Raw genomic sequence first — 22,491 nt, 5'->3', positions numbered from 1 at the left:
AACTAAAGGTTAATTAGTAATTCAACACAAGATTCCTTCACCTCTTCTTCCTCTTCCCAGGTCTTACCGTCTTACATGTTGAATATCGATCCTGGCGACCCCTTCATCTTCTTCATCTTCGATAGCCTTGCAGCGACCCCAATCAAGGAGGAAACACTGAGCCCTCGAGTCTGTACAACCAAGTCCTCCGATGGACTCTTCCAGTCGTCTGAAACTCGAAGGCGGACACCGATTCCACTGCCTCCAATGGATAGAGATATATTCTGCATAGGAGAGTTGTTGGTCAGCTTCTCCCCTCCTCTTTGCCTTAATACGCCTGAGGATTTGCTATGGAAGTCTTCACTTGTGCTGCTGCAATTTCGGTTTTGCTCTCAGGGGTACTCGAGCCAACGGTTTTGCGTTCTCTCTTATAAATTGTCCATTAGAGAAGCAGCTATTGAAGTACTGGGTAACTGAGCTGCGGGAAGTCCAGAAAATAGTTAGGGAGTTTGGAATGAAGGAAACAGATGAGAGCTGCATTCATTAGAGGCTGCAAAGGATGATAGTTTCAACAACGATTGCAGGTCTCTGGTTACCCTATTCAACCCCTTGCATATTTTTTAAAAAGGACAGTAAGTTGTTAATATGAAAGTTAGCTTCTTCGAATATCCCGGATTGCATAAAAAGGAAATATCTTCAATGGAGCAGGGATGATCATTGTTGAAGGGCATCCACTCATACAATAAATTGGTCTCATTGATGAATCCTGTACATCAAGTAGATAAACATCTATTATAGATGATGAGTCAGCAAAGTTGAGGAACTGTTCATTGATTGAACCTAACCTTCAATCTACCATTTGGTTTGCATTTAATATTTTGATTTCTTTTAACCCCTTTGGGTGTTCTTGAGAGATCTTCATTGTAACTTTCTCCTATTTACATAGTGAAATATCTTCGCCTTTGCTCGTGGATGTAGCATACTATTCTGGTGTGTGAACCACATTAAATCTCCTTGTCATCTTGTTTTGTTTTCGTTTTTGTTCGTGTTTTGGTTGGTGTTTGTTCTAAAAGTAAATACTCATCTTAATTTCAGGAGTTCAATAAAAACACCTCCAAGCATGGGGAAAAAAAATTATAATAAGCTTCAATACAAACACAGCCCCCTATTGAGAGATATGATCGAACTGCAAAGAATATGTAAACAAATCTTACATAAGAGATTTCGCCATAAAGCATAATTAATACCTAAACCAAGCTTGCATTCTCATGGTGCCCTTGGCATCCTTCTTGAGGGGAAGAAATACTCATTTTTTGGAGATGACCTTAGGAGCTTTATTATTACTGATGCTAGGTCTGAATACGACGAGAATTGTCTGAATAATTGTGAGAATGATTATGAATAGTGCAACAAAGAAAGAAGTCGTAGTCCATGGGGTCCTGAAATTTGTCTGCAATGCTTCAACTATCCAAATTCCATTTGAGTGGCACTAGAGGGCGTTGTACGGGACTTGTACAAGGATATGATCTGGTTTCATGTGAGTGGTTCTGGAGGGCCCTGGACAGTACTTGTACAAGGCCAAGATCCGGTCTAAAAAACCCAATGTGGTTAATAAGAAGGGTATATTGATAAAATCCTAATGATTTCTTCATTCTTCATGCAGGTGCCGCTGCTGTTGCTACCAGTTGTGAGGAGTCTCCCAACTAGACACAAGCAGGGGTGGACCCTACCCCGATAGGGGCCGAAGTAGGTAGGGGTGTCAAACGGTCGGTTTGGTCCGGTTTCGGTCGGGCTGAATCAGTTTTGGTCTTAGAAAGAGTGAGACCAAAACCAAACCGTTAAGAAACTTTGGTTTTCGGTTAGTTTCGGTTTTGATTTCGGTTTTGGTCTAGTGCAGTTTATTTCGTTTTTCGATATCGGGTTAATACCGATTTAAAATCGATTTGTTTTCAGGCTTGAACCACAATGAAATATTACATTCTTAACTTAGAGTGAGGAAGGATTCTCTAAAAACACTTTAATTTACCTTCTCCAACTCAAAAGTAAACAACCATGAATAGGAAAATTGATTGGATGTGTTCATGTTGTAATTCAAACAAAGAGGAATAAATTGTGATCTTTATCCCCTCTAGTTCCCTGCCCGATTCAGTTCCCCCAGTGTCTCTAATAAAGGGGAGTGCAATGACTACCCTACCCCTGCCCAGGTGGGATCCACCCCTCCTTATTACATGCACTGGGGGAACTGGACCAAGCAGGGAATTGGAGGAGATAATTTTCAAATAAATTGTACAAGGAAGATAACTAATATTGAAATCAATGGATAAATAGAATTTGTAGCTAAACCATTGTTACAAATCATATAATTATTTATCATTAAAGAAAGATAGCTAATATTGAAATCACAAAATGAACCATACTACCAAATCATTCATTTGACCAACTAATTTTGTATAGTGAACGAGAAGATCAATGGAAGCATTGTTATAAATCAATTTCCTATTCATAAACTCATTCTCATTGGTTTGTAACAGTCCCCTTACAACCAGAAATTTCTTACTAATTTTGAAATCAATGGAAAATCAATTTACCTATTCTTTACCAAAACAGAAAAAAAATCACTATGCGTAACCTTATACTCAATGGTTTTCTCATGGGTTTCATTTGGTTCAGTTTTCGATTTGGATATCGATCGATTCGATGCGGTCCGATTTTCAACCGGTTCTGTTATACCCCAACCCAAAACCAATCCGATAAGGTTTGGTTCGGTCGGTCTACCCTGCTTGTGTCTGATTGAGAGGGAGTTGGGCAGTCAGGCAGTTCATATGTTTCAACTAGTATCTTCAGTGTTTCACTCCCTCTCTTTCCTCTCCCAGCAACTACCACAACCTCGAAAAGAAAGATAATTACAGCCATCTCTCAAGGCAAGCACCGAAGACGGATTACTCTCTGCTAATTCATCTTCTTCTTTAGTTTTCGCTTTCACGACGTCCTCTTCGGTCTCATTGGTCACGGCATCTTCAACGTCGACGGCAATATCTGGTCCTCCCAGGCAAGATCGGCAAACTCGGTCTCTCAGATCATCCATCGAACACATCGTTCAGTATCAAATCTCCAACCGTTTCTTCCCTTAACTCTGCTTTCCAAAACACAGTCACACTTGATCTTTAAGAAGTTTTCCAGAAATTCGCTTTTGATAATATATGTAACATTGCGTTTTCGGTGACGACACATCGGAATGTGGAATCTCCTTTGTTATTGCCTTCGATAAAGCGATGGAGATCAGCTTGTCGAGATTCATGTAACTGATGCCATTTATCTGGAAATTGAAGATTTTTCAATATTGGAACTGCGAAGCGGCTTCGAGAGCCGATCAGTAGTTGATGAATTCGCCATGAATATCATCAAATCCAAAGAGCGTGAACGTGAACTCGAGCAGAATTAGTTGTCGAGGTTCATGTCTTCGACTCTGCAAGGTATTGAGCGTATCAAAGGCAAACGAAGAGGCTCGGTCAAAAAAAAGGTCAAAAAAAACGGACACAATAAAATTCTGATTCGGATTCGGATTCGGGAATTATTCGTTTATCAAAATAAAAGTCGGACAAAAAACTCGGACGTTATTTTTAATATTTATAGTATCTATTTAATATTAGCAATCAATAAATATACCCGCATAAGATACAAGTAACTTAAGACTTGGAATTCAAGCATTCATAGTCCACTAATTCCATCATCCATAAAAACATAACAAGAATTACATTGGTCTAAAGCATAACAAAAATCAAGACTTTTTTTTTTATTTTCCTTTCATAGTCAATTATGTGAAATGGGTTCATTATCAATTATGTGCAATCGGTATTGATGAACATGTGCAAAGAGGATTTCCAATTTCATTCAAGAATCAAGACTAAAGAGTGCAAGGACTTTGTGAGTGGGGCATGCCGTGGAGACAAATTGTGACTATTCAAGAGGAATTCCAATTTCATTCAAGAATCAAGAGTGCAAAGGCTACTGTGATTTGTGACTTGTGACTTTGCAAGTGGGGTATGCCGTGGAGACAAATACATTACAGAGCATGTGGTTTACCTCTTAAAGATCCTCAACCCTTAGTTGGTCCAACGGAAATTTGATTGGTCACTTGCTAATTGCTACACCGAACCTTGCTAAGCCCCACTTGAGAATTGAGAGAGAGGTTGATGCTATATACAATGAAAACAAATAATAAACTGAGAGAGCAGAGTCAGCAGACTAGCAGAATCGCAAGCAGCAGAGGTTTTTTTTTTTTTTTTGGTTAAAGGCAAAAAGTTGAGAATGATAAAATAATCAAAAGGTTGGGACTTGGGAGGAGCGCGACTACTTGGTGACGGTGTTTTCTTCTTTGGGTTTTTGTTTTTTTAATCTTTCAACCAATTGCACAGTGAAGATCGATCAATAGCAGTCGTAGACGACGTCTTGTGAGTCAGACATCGAGTGGAGCCGTAGATGGTGAAAGATGAGAGAGTGAAGAAGATGGTTAGGAGAAGGAGCAAAGATGGAACTCGTGGTCACTTGCGGGGCCGGAGGGCCGGACTCGTCGGAGTGTCAAAGAAGAAGAAGAGCCGCAGATCGTTTTTGACTCTTTGTCTCTCTCACAAGAAATCGTAAAAAAGTTAAAGGGGTAAAACGTGAAAGTGTTAAACCGTGAAACCCTAAGGGATAAAAGGAATAAGGGATATTAAGGGGTTTTTTTTTTTTTTTAAGCTAACCGAATTATTCGTATATAATTTGGTTCGGCCGAATATAACGCGATTTTTTAAATAGTTTGAATAAAGCGCGAATTTTTCGACTTATATTTACAAATCGGATTCGGGGAAGAATAATTTGTATTATTCGATATAATTCGATTCGGCCGAATAATTCACGAATAATTCGGAGAATTAAATAACTAGGGGCGAGGATCAACGGTGAACAACCTACCTTTTACCAAAATTAGACGAGGCTACATTTATTTGATTAGTATATTCATCCAAATATTTAATCATCAACCAGACTTCATGGCCCAATGGATAAGGCGCTGGTCTACGGAACCAGAGATTCTGGGTTCGATCCCCAGTGAAGTCGTTAATTTTTCCATTTTACACATGGACCTGGTTTGCCGCTTTAACTTAATTTAATCTGTCAAACCCAATTAATTAAGCAGTAAATCTGATAATTTTCCCAAATGTTCTGTGTACCGGCACAGAGAACATGGAAAATTATCAGCTCCAGTTTGCTGTTGTTAGAGGAACTGGGGAACTGGGCCGGACAGCCAACTGGAGGTGATAAAGATCCCAGAGAACATCAACCCTACAAAAAATGATCAAAAGTAGTGACACGTATGCTTTTTTTTTTTGGTCAAGTACAAGTACCTTTGGCCTCAAATTTATTTAAATCGAAACCAAAGTCCCTGCTTTTCAGAATAGCAGGATTAACAATGAAATGTAGTGGTTTAATCCGTCAAACATAAAACAAAGAAAGAAGAGACACTCCTTTAGCTAAAACATGAGCATCCCTAATTAGACTCCTAGAAGATAGCGAAAAAAAAAAAAACAGCAACGGCCTGTCCAAAGATGCAGAGCAACCATTCAACACAGATACTAAAGGTTTACAATCAGAGAATATGGTTTACCAAAAAAAAATAATGAATACTATCTAACCAGACTATGAGCTAAGAGTAATCCATCTCTGACTGAAAAGCTACAATTGGATTTGCACTTTGCTGCCTCATGAACCTTTGTGATTTCTAATAATGACTCCTCTTCCTCTACTGAATGATACCGACTTCCGTGCCCCATCTGTGTAAATATTGAAATGGCCAGAATTATATCTAGGTAAACGCATGCTAACAGCAACAGTGGAACTTTGATAAAAGGGTTTATCCTTGCAAAAACCTAACCTTCTCTCTTTTAACACTATGATAGAATGCTAGAATCATGTTATTTAGAGAGAGGTCAGTATGCTGAAAAACAAAAGAGATCCTAGATTTTCAAATCTACCACAGTAAAGAGACCACTGGATTATAACATCAAATTTATCAGGACATACAGATTAATGATTAAAAAATGAAGATAAAACCTCCTTAAAAGAGTTACCTCGTATACATTGAGTAGGGAACCTGAAGAGGGATGCAAGCCAGCAACTAGAAGCATGAGAACAATGAAAAAGAGCATGTTAAAACTGATTCCTCCGATGCAACACACACTGGACACATAGTGTTAATCGGACATGGGCCTCGTGCCCGGTCCAAGCCACCCACAAGGGGCAGGCCGGACCAACCCGTGAGCATACGAGAGAGTCGGCCACTTAACTCTCTCGCCCCCTCTTGTACGATTCCTAGTGTGAATCTAAAAAGGGGAGGGCCTCAAGGTTTTTAGGTTATAAATAGAAAGCCTTTAACCCTAAGACCACATATATGAGAAACCAAATTCTTCCTCTCTTTTTAGTGTTTTGTGTTCTCTTTGGGATTCCATCTCTTCGTAGGGTTTTATTATGTAGAGTTCTTTGTGGAGAAGCCTAACAAGATATTCGAAGATCGTGAAGCAGATCATTCGAGTTCGTGAAGCTAGTAACCAAACCTGTACGAGATCCTCTTCTACTGCGTTCCCATATCCGTTCAAGCAACATCCTAACGGGTGATGATTTATTTACATTGGCGTCAGAGCCATTAGGTTTTTGGTTCGCTTTCGGTTTGGGTAGGAAGAATTTTGTGACAAAGTTTTGCATTCTTTTTGGATCTGCACCCAATGGCGGCGCACGGATTTTACTCCTCTCCATTTCCCAATGTGTTACTTCTTGTTATTTACATTCTGAGAATGCAACATGTGGCACTTTTTAATCCAACCGTCATGAGAGATCCAACCTTAACCCAACCCCAACCCTAACCTAACCCATTCTCTCTCCTCTCTCACTACCCCGCAAAACCATCTCTCCGACGATTCTTCGATGGCTCTCCATCTCTCCGACACTTTCATCGTTAACCTCTACCGATTGAGGCTTTCTTCCTCTGATCAGATGCGGGTTCACATCAGCACCTACGCCTTCATCGTCAACCTCTACCAACATTTTTTCAGAAAAAAAACCCCCTCCCAACACAAAACTTTCATTTACATGGGTGAGCACCTGACCAAGAGGATCCAATTGAGAATGCCCAAGAAAATTTTGACATTCAAAGAGGGCATGGTTAAATGAAGAGCATAACTCGAGTGAAGCCCTGTGCTCCAGATTGAGCAACCAGGCGTCCATGGTGAAGTTTCCATCTATCAGCTTGTCGTACCATACATCTACAAACAAAAAAACTTCTGTGTGATTCCAGAATTTGACAGGTTTAAACAGAATCAAATTAATGTTTTAATCATCTATGATGCAACAAACTGAAACCAGAATCAATAAAAGAAATCAAATTGAAAAGATCAAACTAGAAAACTGAGATTTTGAAGAGGTGTACTTGAAACAAGAAACTTGAAATTGAATTAGTAACAGAACCTTTAAAGCCGAACCTTTAACAATTTTCTCAAAGATCTATGCTGTTATTGAAGTTGAAATAGAGCAAAAACTAGAAGTTAAAAATTTTCCGGCAAACAAGATATCGCAGGGATGAAAAGTGAAAGTTCTCACCTGGAAAGTAGAAAAGATAGGAGAAGGGATAGAAGATCCAGTTCAGGAATCCACCCAAACCGAAGATCTGGAATCCACTAGAAACTTTTCCTGGAATCTAATTGATTAAGTTGCGGTTAGGGTTTGGAATGTATCCCACGATGGAAATGGGTTTTTGGAATGAAATAAATTTATTTGGGTCAAGACGATGGCAGTCATGAGCCTTGCGTGCATCTCTTCCCTCTATTGATTTATTCTTCTTCTCCTCTTATTTTTGTGCTATTTCTTCTGTTTCCTCTTTCCATGCTCTATTTTGGACGGTAGTATGCCCCAAATATTTTGGTTCGATATCCACCCTCACCAATATTTGTTCCTCAAGCTTTAGGGTTAAGATTTCCCACCTTAGAGTGACTCAAATCCTAGGTGCTTGTTGCAGAAGTCTTCCTCTGCTATGAGATTCAACCCCTTGAAGAACCATGAAATTGTGATGGCCAGATGTGATTTCAGGGCTTTAAATCTCACTCTGTTGTTGATGCTTGGTGATGCTAAGGGCTGTAATCAGTGGAGAATCGAGTCACTTTCCTTTGCCTGAAATCTGGAGCTGATTGGTTTTCTAACGAAGGAGTTCCCTTCTTTGAGCCGGAGAATTGTCAGAGAGATGGAGAGTCGTCAGAGAATTGTCGGAGAGATGGTTTATGGCGTTGTGGAGAGAGGAGAGAGAACATCGCAAGAACCCTAAACCCCATCTTCCTTATCCGGTGAAGGGTTCGAGTAGCAGAAAATGGAGTTGAAGACGGCCTCTAGATCGCTAGAACCCTAAACCCACGAATGATTTGAGTAGCAGGGAAGGGGGTGAAGTTTGGACTGCCTTATGGGCAAAATGGTGAGATCATACTCCATTAGGGTATATTTGTCATTTTAAGACATCAACGGTCAACATGTTAGCAACTAACGGGAATGATCTAATGGAGTGGGGCTGAGTGTAACAAGTACAGAAATGGAGAGTAGTAAAATCTGCGGCGCACATTGGATTAAAATCCTCTGCAATACCGGCGGGGCGGCAGTGCACATCCAACGGCATAGCAGAGATCATGTGGGCAATGTGTGCCACCTGGCCTCTGTTGTACCATCGGATGGGTACTGCGGCCCCGCCGATATTGCAGAGGATCCTGGTCTGACGCACATTGCCTTGGCACGCTGCGGGTGCACCCGCTGGCTGCTGCCCCCACACCCTGGTCTGTGCGCATAAACTATGCACTTGTGTCGCACGACCCTGCTGGCAAACCCACAACCCCCGGTCCCTGCGACCATGAAATTTTCATGGGCGAGGGAGTTCACCCATGGCTGATCACCTAAGAAAATGAGATGGGTGGATTGGTTTCTTTATGGAAATTAGTTTCCCTATAAAGGAATTTCATTCACGTGAATGTTTTGTGGTGAATTGAATGTCATAATGAGTCTATCATCATTAAAGTTGATGACATAAGCAGTTTTTGTTTGGCAAAATTACATCATTAGTCAATTTTGGGTTTTCATTTATAAAACTGTCTACCCTATGTTTGAATTAACAAAAATAAATAAAAACAAGTTAAGGTTTACAAAATTGGACAAAATAGTGTGTCTCCCTCCCACACTTACTTTTTTAGACATTTTTACCCATGTCATTGCCTTCTTGCCCAGACATCCTCCGTTCCCTACAACCCTACCTTTGTCCCAATCATCGCCATTCTCTACTATCCCAAGTAACAGAGGAAAAAAAAGAGATTTTTTCAAAGGGGGACTGCCGAGGAAGGAAGGAGAGTCACTGTTTTGTTTAATTTTGTAAAACTAAACTTCTTTTTGTCTATTTTTGTTAACTCAAACATAGGGTGGACAGTTTTGTAAATGAAAACCCAAAAGTACCTAATAATGTAAATTTCCCGTTTTGTTTTAACTTTGTGATATGATACGACACTCTTGTTTTTGGCAAGAGTTGCTTTCGTTTAATATAAAAAAAAAAACTATGTAAAAGGGTTTTCCTTAGACCCCACCTCAATCTGAATCGAATTGCAACCGTGCTGTTTTGGGCCAAGCCCCTTTTACATCATGTGGCAGCGGCTGCAACTAATATTAAAAAAAGGAAGAGGGCAGAGTTTTTAGGGTTTTTGGGAAGAAGATAGGTGGAGTAGGAATCCCTTAATCCACACTCTTTTTTTTTTTTCTCTAATTGATATATAATTCTGTTTGTGTGCCCAAATTTTTATTGCCGTTACGTTTTTTTAATTTTGCTTTAATGAGTTTAGCAATATTTCTTATTTGCTGTTTCTTGAAATAGAGACGTGACTTCTTGTTATGTGTATATCTCTGTTGTGAGGGTTTCTTACTTTGGGTATTGATGAGTTGTTTTCTTTTTTGTAATATAATTGCCTATAAGCAAGAAATTCATATGAACGAAATCCATAGGGAAGAAAATGGGAGAAAGGGAGTCATTCCACATCATCTCATATTTTTTCATTTGATCCGAAGATATATTTTGAGATGTTTACAAATAATTAAGATGTTAATAATTGGGTTGATTGAACATTTGATTGAAGATTGGATTGAAGAGTGGATTTTTGATTGAGAGTATATTGGGTTGGTTGAAGAAAAGATTGGATTCTGATTGAAGTATTTTTGGCTAATTGAAGATTAGAGATTGGAGTCTACAGATCATTGGAAGCTACGGATCAGGAGAGTCGAAATCATGTTCCCTACGTGACCGGGAGTTGATCAATTGAACAAGAAAATTCAAAATTACAACGAAAACTCCAATTGAGAGTTCCAAATACTCAACTGAGCAATTTTCATTAAACTTCATAATCTGCCTTCATTCAATCATGGAGGATTACATATATAGACTTAGAGTTGAGTATGAATAAAGAAGAAAAGAAAAGAAAGAAAAGATTCCAATCTCTAATCTTCAATTAGCCAAAAATACTTCAATCAGAATCTTCAATCAAAATCTTCAATCAGCCAAAATACTTCAATCAGAATCCAATCTTCTTTTCAATCAACCCAATATACTCTCAATCAGAAATCCACTCTTCAATCCAATATTCAATCAAATCTTCAATCAACCCAATATACTAGCTAGCTGATTGATCATTTATTTATTTAAAAACTGAGATAATCCTAAATCAATCCAAATCTTCCTTCTTTTAGGTGCAACTTCTTTCCTTAAAATTATTGGGAAGATATGGAATGGATGGACTATCCCTACAAGGGCTGGCCTTGCCTGGCATGCCTCTCCTTGACCTGAATCGATCTTCGAAGAACCTTAGGGTGTGAGGTGGCGGTTTCTTCATGGCCCAGGTCTAGGGCTACATCATTCCCTCTAGATTGAAAAAGAGTTCGTCGTCGAACTCTTGCCCCGATCAATGGTATTCGTCGTTCATCAGGATCAAATTGGAACCAAGCAAATTCATTGTTGTAGTCATCAATTGAATTAAAAAAAAATTGCATATCAACTTCAAATTTGACAGTGATATCAAATGAGGTGCTCACAACTGGAATGAATGACCTATTCAAATATGGATTTTTGGTAACGCTCATATTTCGAACAAATTGAGATAGAGATGTGGAATTGATAAATGCCAAATACGGATCATTATACATACTGGCAATGTCGAACCATTGAAATGAGAAGGGATCAAGGGTCGTGACCTCACTGTTATGCAGGTAGAAATGTTGTTCTTTCGAAACGTAATCTGGTTCAAGACTTTCGAAACTACCGTGTTCATCGATGCACTCATCCTAGTACTCATCGAAAATTGGGGGTTTACTGAAATCAACCTAAACAATGATTCATTCCTCTACAACATCATCCGTTGTTGTATGAATTTCACTGGAATTGATGTCCTCCACGGGAGTTGTACGACTACCTCTATGCCTGGGCGTCATCACAACTACTCGCTCTCCACCATGTTGGTTCCCGTTCCGGTGAGGCCTCCTCTCTGGGATAGGTTGTGCATTGTCGGATGAAGGTGAGTCAGGATCGATCGTCTTCTCATTCAGATTCGGACGTCTCGATTCATTTCTCAAAGCTTCATTCTCACATCGCTAGGCATCAATTTCTTGCTGCAGGCACAAGTTTTCTTTCTTTGCATTGATATCCTTGACGGGGACTGTATGGGTAGCTTGCCGGGGTGCCATTACAGTCTTCTGCACTCGCAATCCTAGGCACTGATACCCAAATAAGTCCAAATCTTCCCTCTTTTAGGTGCAACTTCTTTCCTTAAAATTATTGGGAAGATAAGGAATGGATGGACTATCCCTGCAGGGGCTGGCCTTGCCTGGCATGCCTCTCCTTGACCCGAACCAATCTTCGAAGAACCTTAGGGTGTGAGGTGGCGGCTTCTTCATGGTCCAAGTCCAGAGCTGCATCAGGTTCCTTGAAACGATCAGAAATCACAAAAATGAGAGAACACTAAACGATTTGGGGAAATCGTTGAAGAAGATTGGATTTCAGAGAGGTCTGGAAATTGTTTAGGGTTTTTTCGATTCAGTTCAAACTTAAACGATTTGGGGAAGATGGGGGTAATTTGGTCACTTTAACAGTCTTATGTGGTTAGTGAGGGCTAGTTTGGTCATTCTACCCTATCAAGGGCAGAATGGTCTAAGAATGGTCAAAAAGTCCGATCGTTTGGACATAACGTTCCAAATTAACGGCAAGGACCAAAGTGCTACATTGTTTTGAAAGTAGGGAGAGTTTGCAATTAGAAAAGTTGTATGGGGCATTTGGACAAATGGGCATTTTTAGGGGGGCATTTATCAAAAACCCTTTTTTTTTGGTAAATAGAAATCTATTCATGAAAGCGAGGGAAGCTCGTAGTCGCCGAATTACAAGGTTCCGTCATCCACGGAGTGGAGATAGGCCAAACCGTGCTACTCTAACAAACATGGCCTTCCTAGCTAAGGAGTCTGCTATAGAGTTGCACTCCTTCGGAATAAACTGGAATTTACATTCCAAAAAATAAGAAGAAATGTGGGTAATATCCTCAATCACTGGCTGAATAAGAAGTGGGGCAGATGCACTACCTCCTGTAATGTAAGTAAGGAGTCCGGCTCAACTCCTCACGAGGAGTGAGATCTCACTCCTTGTGTGGTAGTTGGATACCATGTGTACTCCACAATACCGGCTACTTTCACTCACGGTTTTTAACTGTCATTTTTTTATTTATTTTTAAACAAATGGGACCCACACCCTTCTTCTCCATCTTCTTCTGCTTCTTCTTCGTAGAAGGCAACGGAACACCAGTATTGGTTATGGCTGAATATACATGTACTATTTTTGTATCACCCACTATTGGGTTTCCTTTCCATGGAGATCTAGAATCTCACAATGTAAATCTTGTATATATATCCCATTGGAATTATTCATAAATTCAAGGATATCATTCACTCTATTATGGTATCAAGAGCCAAAACAGCTCCACCGAGCTCCGTCTAATTCCTTCATTTTTTTTTCTCCATGGAAGGAGAACTCAGTCCGGCCTCAGCCATCAGCCCTCTTGCCACGGCTGAGGTAACCTCCTCCCTTCCCACTCCTTCTCTACACCATGCCCACCATTATATCTCTCTAAAACTCACTTCTAAGAATTACATTTTTTGGAGACCTCAAGTTGAACCGTTCTTGGATGGTCAAGATTTATTTGGGCATGTCGATGGGTCCACTCCTTGTCCTGCAGACCCCACTGCAGCCGCTGCCTGGCGTCGTCAGGATTCCTTTATTCGCAGTTTACTTATCTCCTCCCTCCCTGAGGAGGTGTTTCCACTTGTTGTTGGTAAGAGAACCAGTCGAGAAATTTGGGACACCTTATCTACGGCCTTCTCCTCTCTATCAGAGAGCCATTTGATGTCCCTAAACATGGCCATGAATGACCTTGAAAAAAATCCCGATGAGTCAGTCTCACTTTTCCTGCAATGTGCCAAAACAATTGCCGATGAATTGTCTGCTGCCGGTCACCCGTTGCGTCCAAGCTTCTTCAATCTTCATATCTATCAGGGACTCAAATCAGAATTTCAATCCATGGTGTCATGCCTTCTTACTCGGACGGATCCGATTAGTTATGATGATCTGCATTCCATGCTCTTAAGCCATGAGTTCATTCATGGCACATCTTTGAAGAAACTTACTGTCACGGATGCTACATCAAGTTCAACACCCATCACTGCCAACAATGTTCAGTGCACCACCCCACCAGGCAACCCTGGTTCTTCCTCCTCTCCAAACCGTGGAGGTCATGGTGGTCTTGGTGGTCGTGGTTTCGGCCGTGGTCGTGGCCCTCCTCCTACTGGTTATGGTCGCTGATGAGCACATTTATGTGTGAAATCTTAGGGCATAAAGCATACATTTTACCACATTGGACAGAGTTACTCGGTGCTTTCTTGTGCTTTTCAGGTTTTAGGTGAATTCTTGTGAAAATGAAGGAGATGATGCTAAGAAAATGTTTTTAAGCTCTTTAGAGGTGTTAATGGCATGGATGCGTAGCCCATTGAGTCAGCTTCTTAACAGTTCAAACGGCACTTGATTCCGAGTTGAAACGAAGAAGTTACGGCCGTTTTGTAACGACGCGCGAAAATGGTCTGTAAGGGTTTATTTGTAATTATTGACAGTCGGCCGGGGATAAAATGAACAGAAGTTCGGATTCTAGGGGCCTTAATGCAATAACCAGAAGTTATATTTCGCATACCCGAAAGATTCCATTTGGAGGGCTCTCGACAGTCCAACTTCAACTTGAGATATCTTGGGCTCCCGAACTCCAAATTGGACGAAATTTGAGTCTATTTTGGGTGATTTTTGCAAGAAACACAATGGTGAGGCCTATATAAACACCCCATGCTCCACGTTTCCTGAAAGACAGAATGGGTATTTTATTTATTCTCAAGGAATCCTAGTCATCACCCTTACTCTCTCTCTCCTCCAACTTCTCAAGGGCACTTATAGAATTCTACTTGGGATAGATTTATTTTGAAAGATATTCTCTCACCTATGGAAAGTTGAAAAGTCAAAGCATCTTTGATTTTATTGCTTGAGAAGATATCTAAAGTTAAAAGGAAGCACTTGTTATAATTGAAGTTTACTTTTCTAGAAATGAAGTTCTATGAAACAATTTTCTTCTTCTTCTTTCTATTTTTTCCTTTTTTCTTAGGATTCAAGGCATTGTAAAGAGGAAGGAGAAGAGAATATTCTCTTTCTTAGGGAATATTTCTCCTACACTTCCTCTTCTCTCTCTCTTCTCTTCTCCCTATAAATACCCCTCTTGCCCTTTGGGTTGTAAGAAGTTAGCTTTTAGTTCGCTTTTAGTTAATTTCTAGTTCAATTTTAATTTAGTTTTTTGTGTAATTTTTAGCTCATTCACTTAGTGAAATTTCTTCTCTTCTTCTCCTTCTAATTTGTGATTTTTGGCTTTTCTAAGTTCTAGTTTGCTTTTATAATTTTTAGTTAATGGTTATAATAGGTTTAGTTTATGCTTTAATTTCAATTTAAGTCTTCAATTGGGTTGTAATTTCTTAATTCTAGTTTAGGTTTTAAGCCTTCTAGTCTAAGTTCTTAAGTTGATGACAATACTTGAAGATTTAGAAGAGGAAGCCATGGTAAGTTTATGCAAGTATTCAAGCTTTTCATTTACATTCATGCAACACATCCGGTTTTACTATCTAAACTCTCAATCTCATTCTCCATCTCCTCTATCTCTCTCTATCTTCTTCTTCTTCCCCCTCTATTTCTTTTATTTTAATTTTATATGGTTGTGGTTTATGGATGCATTTTTATTCCCTTATTTCTTTTTATGTGGTTAGTATGTGTGGCGCATTTTTATTCCTTTCAATTCGCTTTAGTTTGATAGGTTAGATGCTCATGTGTTAGACGCCGATTTAATCCCTTAATTTTGTTAGATGCTTATGAGTTAGGATGCATTGATTTTCGTTAGTTTAATTAGTTTAATTTAACATTTTAATTTGGTTCATTTTGCATTACTTTTAAGTTAGTTAAATAGAGTGGCGTATATCTCCTCGTGTTCGACCCGTAGCTACGATTGACCCGTACGCTTGCGGTTTTATTTTAACTCAAACAGTCGCTTTTGGTGCTCTATTTGTAAAAGGACAAATCACTCCACTGATCGATGTTGTTATCGATCCCAATACCCCACCACCTCTCCTTACCCGATGCAGTCTCTTCCCAACCCAACTACCCATTACTCATATCCCAACCCACCCTCAACCTATAACCCTCCACTATTACCCACCCCACATCCATCAACCGCCCTTACATGGTACCCTGACACCGGCTTCCCATCATGTCACTCCTGACATTCAGTCCCTATCCCAGTATGATGACTATCACGGCCAAGATCAGCTGCACGTAAGTAATGATAAGGGTTTGCATATCTCGCATGTTGGTTCTGCCTCTTTCCCTTCTTTGTCTTCTCGTTCCTTTTATTTACACAATGTTTTACATGTTCCAACCATATCTAAATCCCTCCTTTCTGTTTAGCAATTTTGTAAAGATAACAATGTTTTCTTTGAGTTTCACCCATCTACATCTCTTGTGAAGGATCAGGCAACCAAGGAAACACTCCTATCCGGCTCGAGTAGGGATGGTCTATATGTGTTGGATCCTCCCACCTCACCATCTGCCCTTTCTGCCGTTTGTGGTTCCCTCAATCTTTGGCATCAGCGTCTCGGGCATCCACATGACGTATTTTGGAAATCATGATTCAAGAAAATAATTTACCTTCTCATCCTTCTAGTTTCAATAAAATTTGTAAGGCTTGACAGTTAGGTAAAGCCAGTCGTCTTACTTTACTTGCATCTCCTAGTCGTAGTTTATTTCCATTAGACTTACTCTACAGTGATGTTTGGGGGCCTTCACCCATTCCCTCTATTTCTGCATATCGTTATTATGTTATTTTTGTGGATGATAACACAAAGCATGTCCGGTTTTATCCTTTAGTTCGTAAGTTTGATGTTTTCACCAGTTTTCAACAATTCCAAGCTCATGTGGAACGCTTATTCGGTGGGAAAATTAAATCTTTACAAACGGACTAGGAAGGTGAGTATCGCTCCCTCCCCACCTATTTCTCCAAATTGGGAATTTCTCACCGTTTGTCTGCCCCACATACGCATGAGCAACAAGGTGCAGTTGAAAGGCGTCATCGCCACATTGTTGAGACTGCCATTTTCCTTCTTGCTCATGCGTCTGTGCCTCAAAAATACTGGAATTTTTCTTTTGAGACCACTATCTATTTAATTAATCGGATGCCATCTTCGATTTCCTTTGGAATTTCTCCTTTTCAGTTAGTGTTTCACAAGCGTCCTGATTATTGTGTTCTCATAGTTTTTGGGTGCCTTTGTTATCCATATCTTCGTCCCTTTAATTGCCATAAAATGGACTATAGGTCTTCGGCGTGTGTTTTTCTTGGTTACAATCCTTCACATATGGGTTATCGGTGTCTTGATCTTTAATCTCATAAATTCACAATTGCCCGCCATGTCCGTTTTGACGAAATGTCTTTCCCTTTTTCCACATCACTTTCCCAAATTTCCCCTAATTCTATACCCACTGCCACACAACCGTGGGCATCTACTTCATTGGTCCCTCCACCTCCTCCACATTTGCGAGATCCCTTTCCATTATCGCCCCAACCACTACAGCCCTCCCCATTTTCACCCAACCAATCGTCCCCACAAAATTTTGAACCTGCCTCTCCCATCCGAACCACTGTGAACCCTGAACCAGCCTCCCCTAACCAATCATCAACCTCTCCCCCCTTGAGCACCAGGATGGTGGCTGACCTCTATATGGCCCAACCACCACCACCGCCATAGCCACTACCAGCCCCTACACCCGCACCATTACCACACCAGTCTGCCTCATGCACCCGATGCGACTCTATTCTCATGGGCGACCACCACAGGCACTAAATGCCACTGCGGTTATTACTAAACCTTCCTCTTTTTCGTAAGCCAATAAGGTGTTGGAATGGCGCAAGGCCATGGCAGAGGAGTATAATGCTTTACTAAGGAATGGTACATGGTCCTTTGTTCCTCGCAATGCTCAAATGAATCTCATTGGCAACAAATGGGTATACAGGGTAAAGCGCAAGGCTGACGGGTCTCTTGAGCGCTATAAGGCACATTTAGTTGCGAAAGGCTTCCATCAACAGCATGGCTTGGACTATGGTGAAACTTTCAGCCCGGTTGTCAAACCCACCACCATTAGGTGTGTTCTATCCATTGTAGTATCCAACGGCTGTCCCATTCATCAGTTGGATGTACAAAATGTGTTCCTTCATGGTACGCTGGATGAAGAAGTCTAAATGGCCCAACCTCAGGGATTCATTGATCCTAACTATCCTGATCATGTCTCGCCGTCCTGCACCGGTCATTATATGGACTTAGCGGGCACCCGTGCATGGTTCCATCGATTATCGAGAATTTTTGCTTGGTCTAGGCTTTCATGGTTCAAAGACCGACACCTCACTATTTATTCGTCAGATGGCTGGCCAGACCTGCTACATTCTTATATATGTAGATGACATTATAGTCACTGGCAGTGACCCGTCCATGGTTTCTAATCTGTTACACCGCCTTTCTCAGGAGTTCTCCATCAAGGATCTTGGAGATTTGCATTTCTTCTTGGGGATTGAGGTCAATCGAACTACTAAGGGGCTGCTCCTATCACAATCAAGATACATTTCGACCTATTGGAACGTACAGAGGCATGATGGATTGCAAGCCGCAAAGACTCCCATGGCCACGACTACAAAAATCTCTCGATTCGGGGGTGTGTCAATGCCTAGCCCCATCAAGTACAAATCGGAAGTGGGTGCCCTACGATCGTCACTCTCACAAGGTCGGATGTGTCTTTTGTAGTTAATCGTGCGTGTCGGCTCATGCACGCTCCAACGAAGAACAACGGCAACGGGTGAAGCGCATCATTTGTTACTTGAAAAGCACCCAATGTAGGTCTATTGATTGAGCACTCCCAATCTCGGTCTCTACAGCATTCACTTGACACTGATTGGGCGGGTGATGGGTCCGATCGTAAATCTACCAGGGGCATTGTTATTTTTCTTGGGCCCAACCTTGTCTCTTGGGTGTCTCGCAAGCAGCGCACAGTGGCGCGTTCCTCTACGGAGGCCGAGTATAAAGCTCTAGTCGATGCCTCAGCAAACTGATATGGGTAGAGTCCTTGCTTACTGAACTTGGATACCCTCTTACTGACCCTCCGATTCTGTGGTGTGACAATCTTGGTGCCACATACTTGTCCGCGAATCCGGTATTTCATGCTCGTACGAGGCACGTTGAAGTAGATTTCCATTTTATCTCGAGACCGAGTTGCCAAGAAGCACTTACAGTTCAATTCATCTCATCTCGTGATCAAATCGCAGACACACGACTAAACCGCTGGCCCATATCCGGTTTGAGTCTACGTGAGAAGTCGGAGATTCGGCTACCCGATTCTCCACCTTGAGGGGGTGTAATGAGAGAAAGATCACCTACCTTCCTTTCTCGATTATCATCAAATGTGATATACATGTGATATGGATCCATCCAGCTATGGCAAGTCTAGCCAATCGGTTATGGCTGAATATACATGTACTATTTTTGTATCACCCAATATTGGGTTTCCTTTCCATAGAGATCGATCTAGAATTTCACAATGTAAATCTTGTATATATATCCCATTGGGATTATTCATAAATTCAAAGATATCATTCACTCTATTAGAGTGAAATCTCACTCCCCATATGAGGTGCTGAGCTAGAGTCGTAAGTATAAAGTTCTTTACAATCGATTCCATCACAACGCGATCACACCATTCAGAGATTGCTTCTAACATTCCACCACGCAATGCCAATGGCTCACCCATTAAAACTGATTGAAAGCTTAATGGCTCAAAGATTGCCACCCAGACATGGCCATGATGATCTCTTATCATAAATTCAATACCTCCTTGTTGCCCATCTTTCTTCCAAGATGTGTCCAAGTTCAGCTTGTGAACTTGAAACGGAGGGGCTTCCCATTCTCTACGAACCTCAAATGAAGGAACTGGATTTATAGGTAAAGAAATTTTGTACACATACTTGTGATTGAAGAAGAAACTCATCGTAAGCCTTTGGAGCTGCCGAAATTACCTCAGGAGGAGTCCATCTTCTTTGGGAAAATATTAAATCATTTCTTTCTCTCCATATGTACCAAATAAGAAAGCTGCACAAGCCTATACACTCTCTGTTATGCTTCTTCTCCAAACGGTTGAAATAATCCCATCCTTGGATCAGATTGAATTGTAGCTTCCCCATCTGAGAGCACTTTATGGGATAAAGGACTAACAAACCAAACTGCCTTTGCAAATGCACAATTAAGAAGAATGTGTATTGAGGTCTCATCCTTCTCCCCACAATATTAGCAATTTTGCAAAGATAACAATGTTTTCTTTGAGTTTCACCCATCTACATCTCTTGTGAAGGATCAGGCAACCAAGGAAACACTCCTATCCGGACCAAGTAGGGATGGTCTATATGTGTTGGATAATCCCACCTCACCATCTGCCCTTTCTGCCGTTTGTGGTTCCCTCAATCTTTGGCATCAGCGTCTTGGGCATCCACATGACGTATTTTGGAAATCATGATTCAAGAAAATAATTTACCTTCTCATCCTTCTAGTTTCAATAAAAGTTGTAAGGCTTGACAGTTAGGCAAAGCCAGTCATCTTACTTTACCTGCATCTCCTAGTCGTAGTTTATTTCCGTTGGACTTGCTCTACAGTGATGTTTGGGGGCCTCCACCCATTCCCTCTATTTCTGCACATCGTTATTATATTATTTTTGTGGATGATAACACAAAGCATGTCCGGTTTTATCCTTTAGTTCGTAAGTTTGATGTTTTCACCAGTTTTCAACAATTCCAAGCTCATGTGGAACGCTTATTCGGTGGGAAAATTAAATCTTTACAAACGGACTAGGAGGGTGAGTATCGCTCCCTCCCCACCTATTTCTCCAAATTGGGAATTTCTCACCGTTTGTCTGCCCCACATACGCATGAGCAACAAGGTGCAGTTGAAAGGCGTCATCGCCACATTGTTGAGACTGGCCTTTCCCTTCTTGCTCATGCATCTGTGCCTCAAAAATACTGGAATTTTTCTTTTGAGACCGCTATCTATTTAATTAATCGGATGCCATCTTCGATTTCCTTTGGAATTTCTCCTTTTCAGTTGGTGTTTCACAAGCGTCCTGATTATTGTTTTCTCAAAGTTTTTGGGTGCCTTTGTTATCCATATCTCCATCCCTTTAATCGCCATAAAATGGACTATAGGTCTTCGGCGTGTGTTTTTCTTGGTTACAGTCCTTCACATATGGATTATCGGTGTCTTGATCTTTAATCTCACAAATTCACAATTGCCCGCCATGTCCGTTTTGACGAAATGTCTTTCCCTTTTTCCACATCACCTTCCCAAATTTCCCCTAATTCTATACCCACTGCCACACAACCGTGGGCATCTACTTCATTGGTCCCTCCACCTTCTCCACATTTGCGAGATCCCTTTCCATTATCGCCCCAACCACTGCAGCCCTCCCCATTTTCACCCAACCAGCCGTCCTCACAAAATTTTGAACCGGCCTCTCCCATCCGAACCACTATGAACCCTGAACCAGCCTCCCCTAACCAATCATCAACCTCTCCCCCCTTGCGCACCAGGATGGTGGCTGACCTCTATATGGCCCAACCACCACCACCGCCATAGCCACTACCAGCCCCTACACCCGCACCATTACCACACCAGTCCGCCTCTATGCACCCGATGCGACTCTATTCTCATGGGCGACCACCACAGGCACTAAATGCCACTGCGGTTATTACTAAACCTTCCTCTTTTTCGCAAGCCAATAAGGTGTTGGAATGGCGCAAGGCCATGGCAGAGGAGTATAATGCTTTACTGAGGAATGGTACATGGTCCTTTGTTCCTTGCAATGCTCAGATGAATCTCATTGGCAACAAATGGGTATGCAAGGTAAAGCGCAAGGCTGACGGGTCTCTTGAGCGCTATAAGGCACATTTAGTTGCGAAAGGCTTTCATCAACAGCATGGCTTGGACTATGGGGAAACTTTCAGCCTGGTTGTCAAACCCACCACCATTAGGTGTGTTCTATCCATTGCAGTATCCAACGGCTGGCCCATTCGTCAGTTGGATGTACAAAATGTGTTCCTTCATGGTACGCTGGATGAAGAAGTCTACATGGCCCAACCTCAGGGGTTCATTGATCCTAACTATCCTGATCATGTCTGTCGTCTGCACCGGTCATTATATGGACTTAAGCAGGCACCCCGTGCATGGTTCCATCGATTATCAGAATTTTTGCTTAGTCTAGGCTTTCATGGTTCAAAGACCGACACCTCACTATTTATTCGTCAGATGGCTGGCCAGACCTGCTACATTCTTATATATGTAGATGACATTATAGTCACTGGCAGTGACCCGTCCATGGTTTCTAATCTGTTACACCACCTTTCTCAGGAGTTCTCCATCAAGGATCTTGGAGATTTGCATTTCTTCTTGGGGATTGAGGTCAATCGAACTACTAAGGGGCTGCTCCTATCACAATCAAGATACATTTCTGACCTATTGGAACGTACAGGCATGATGGATTGCAAGCCAGTAAAGACTCCCATGGCCACGACTACAAAAATCTCTGATTCAGGGGGTGTGTCAATGCCTAGCCCCATCAAGTACAAATCGGAAGTGGGTGCCCTACAGTACGTCACTCTCACAAGGTCGGATGTGTCTTTTGTAGTTAATCGTGCGTGTCAGTTCATGCACGCTCCAACAGAAGAACACTGGCAACTGGTGAAGCGCATCATTTGTTACTTGAAAAGCACCCAAACT

General features: G+C 41.3%; 1 non-coding gene across 1 annotated transcript; it reads left to right on the top strand.

Moving 5' to 3' along the window:
* Positions 1–5,003: 5,003 nt before the first annotated feature.
* TRNAR-ACG lies at positions 5,004–5,076 on the top strand. The gene has a single exon. It is a non-coding gene; the product is annotated as a tRNA-Arg (tRNA).
* Positions 5,077–22,491: the final 17,415 nt, after the last annotated feature.

The sequence above is a fragment of the Telopea speciosissima genome, chromosome 1 (assembly GCF_018873765.1).
Source record: "Telopea speciosissima isolate NSW1024214 ecotype Mountain lineage chromosome 1, Tspe_v1, whole genome shotgun sequence".
Taxonomy (NCBI): domain Eukaryota; kingdom Viridiplantae; phylum Streptophyta; class Magnoliopsida; order Proteales; family Proteaceae; genus Telopea; species Telopea speciosissima.
The sequence above is the reverse complement of the archived record's forward strand: the minus strand, read 5'-3'. Positions and strand labels throughout refer to the sequence as shown.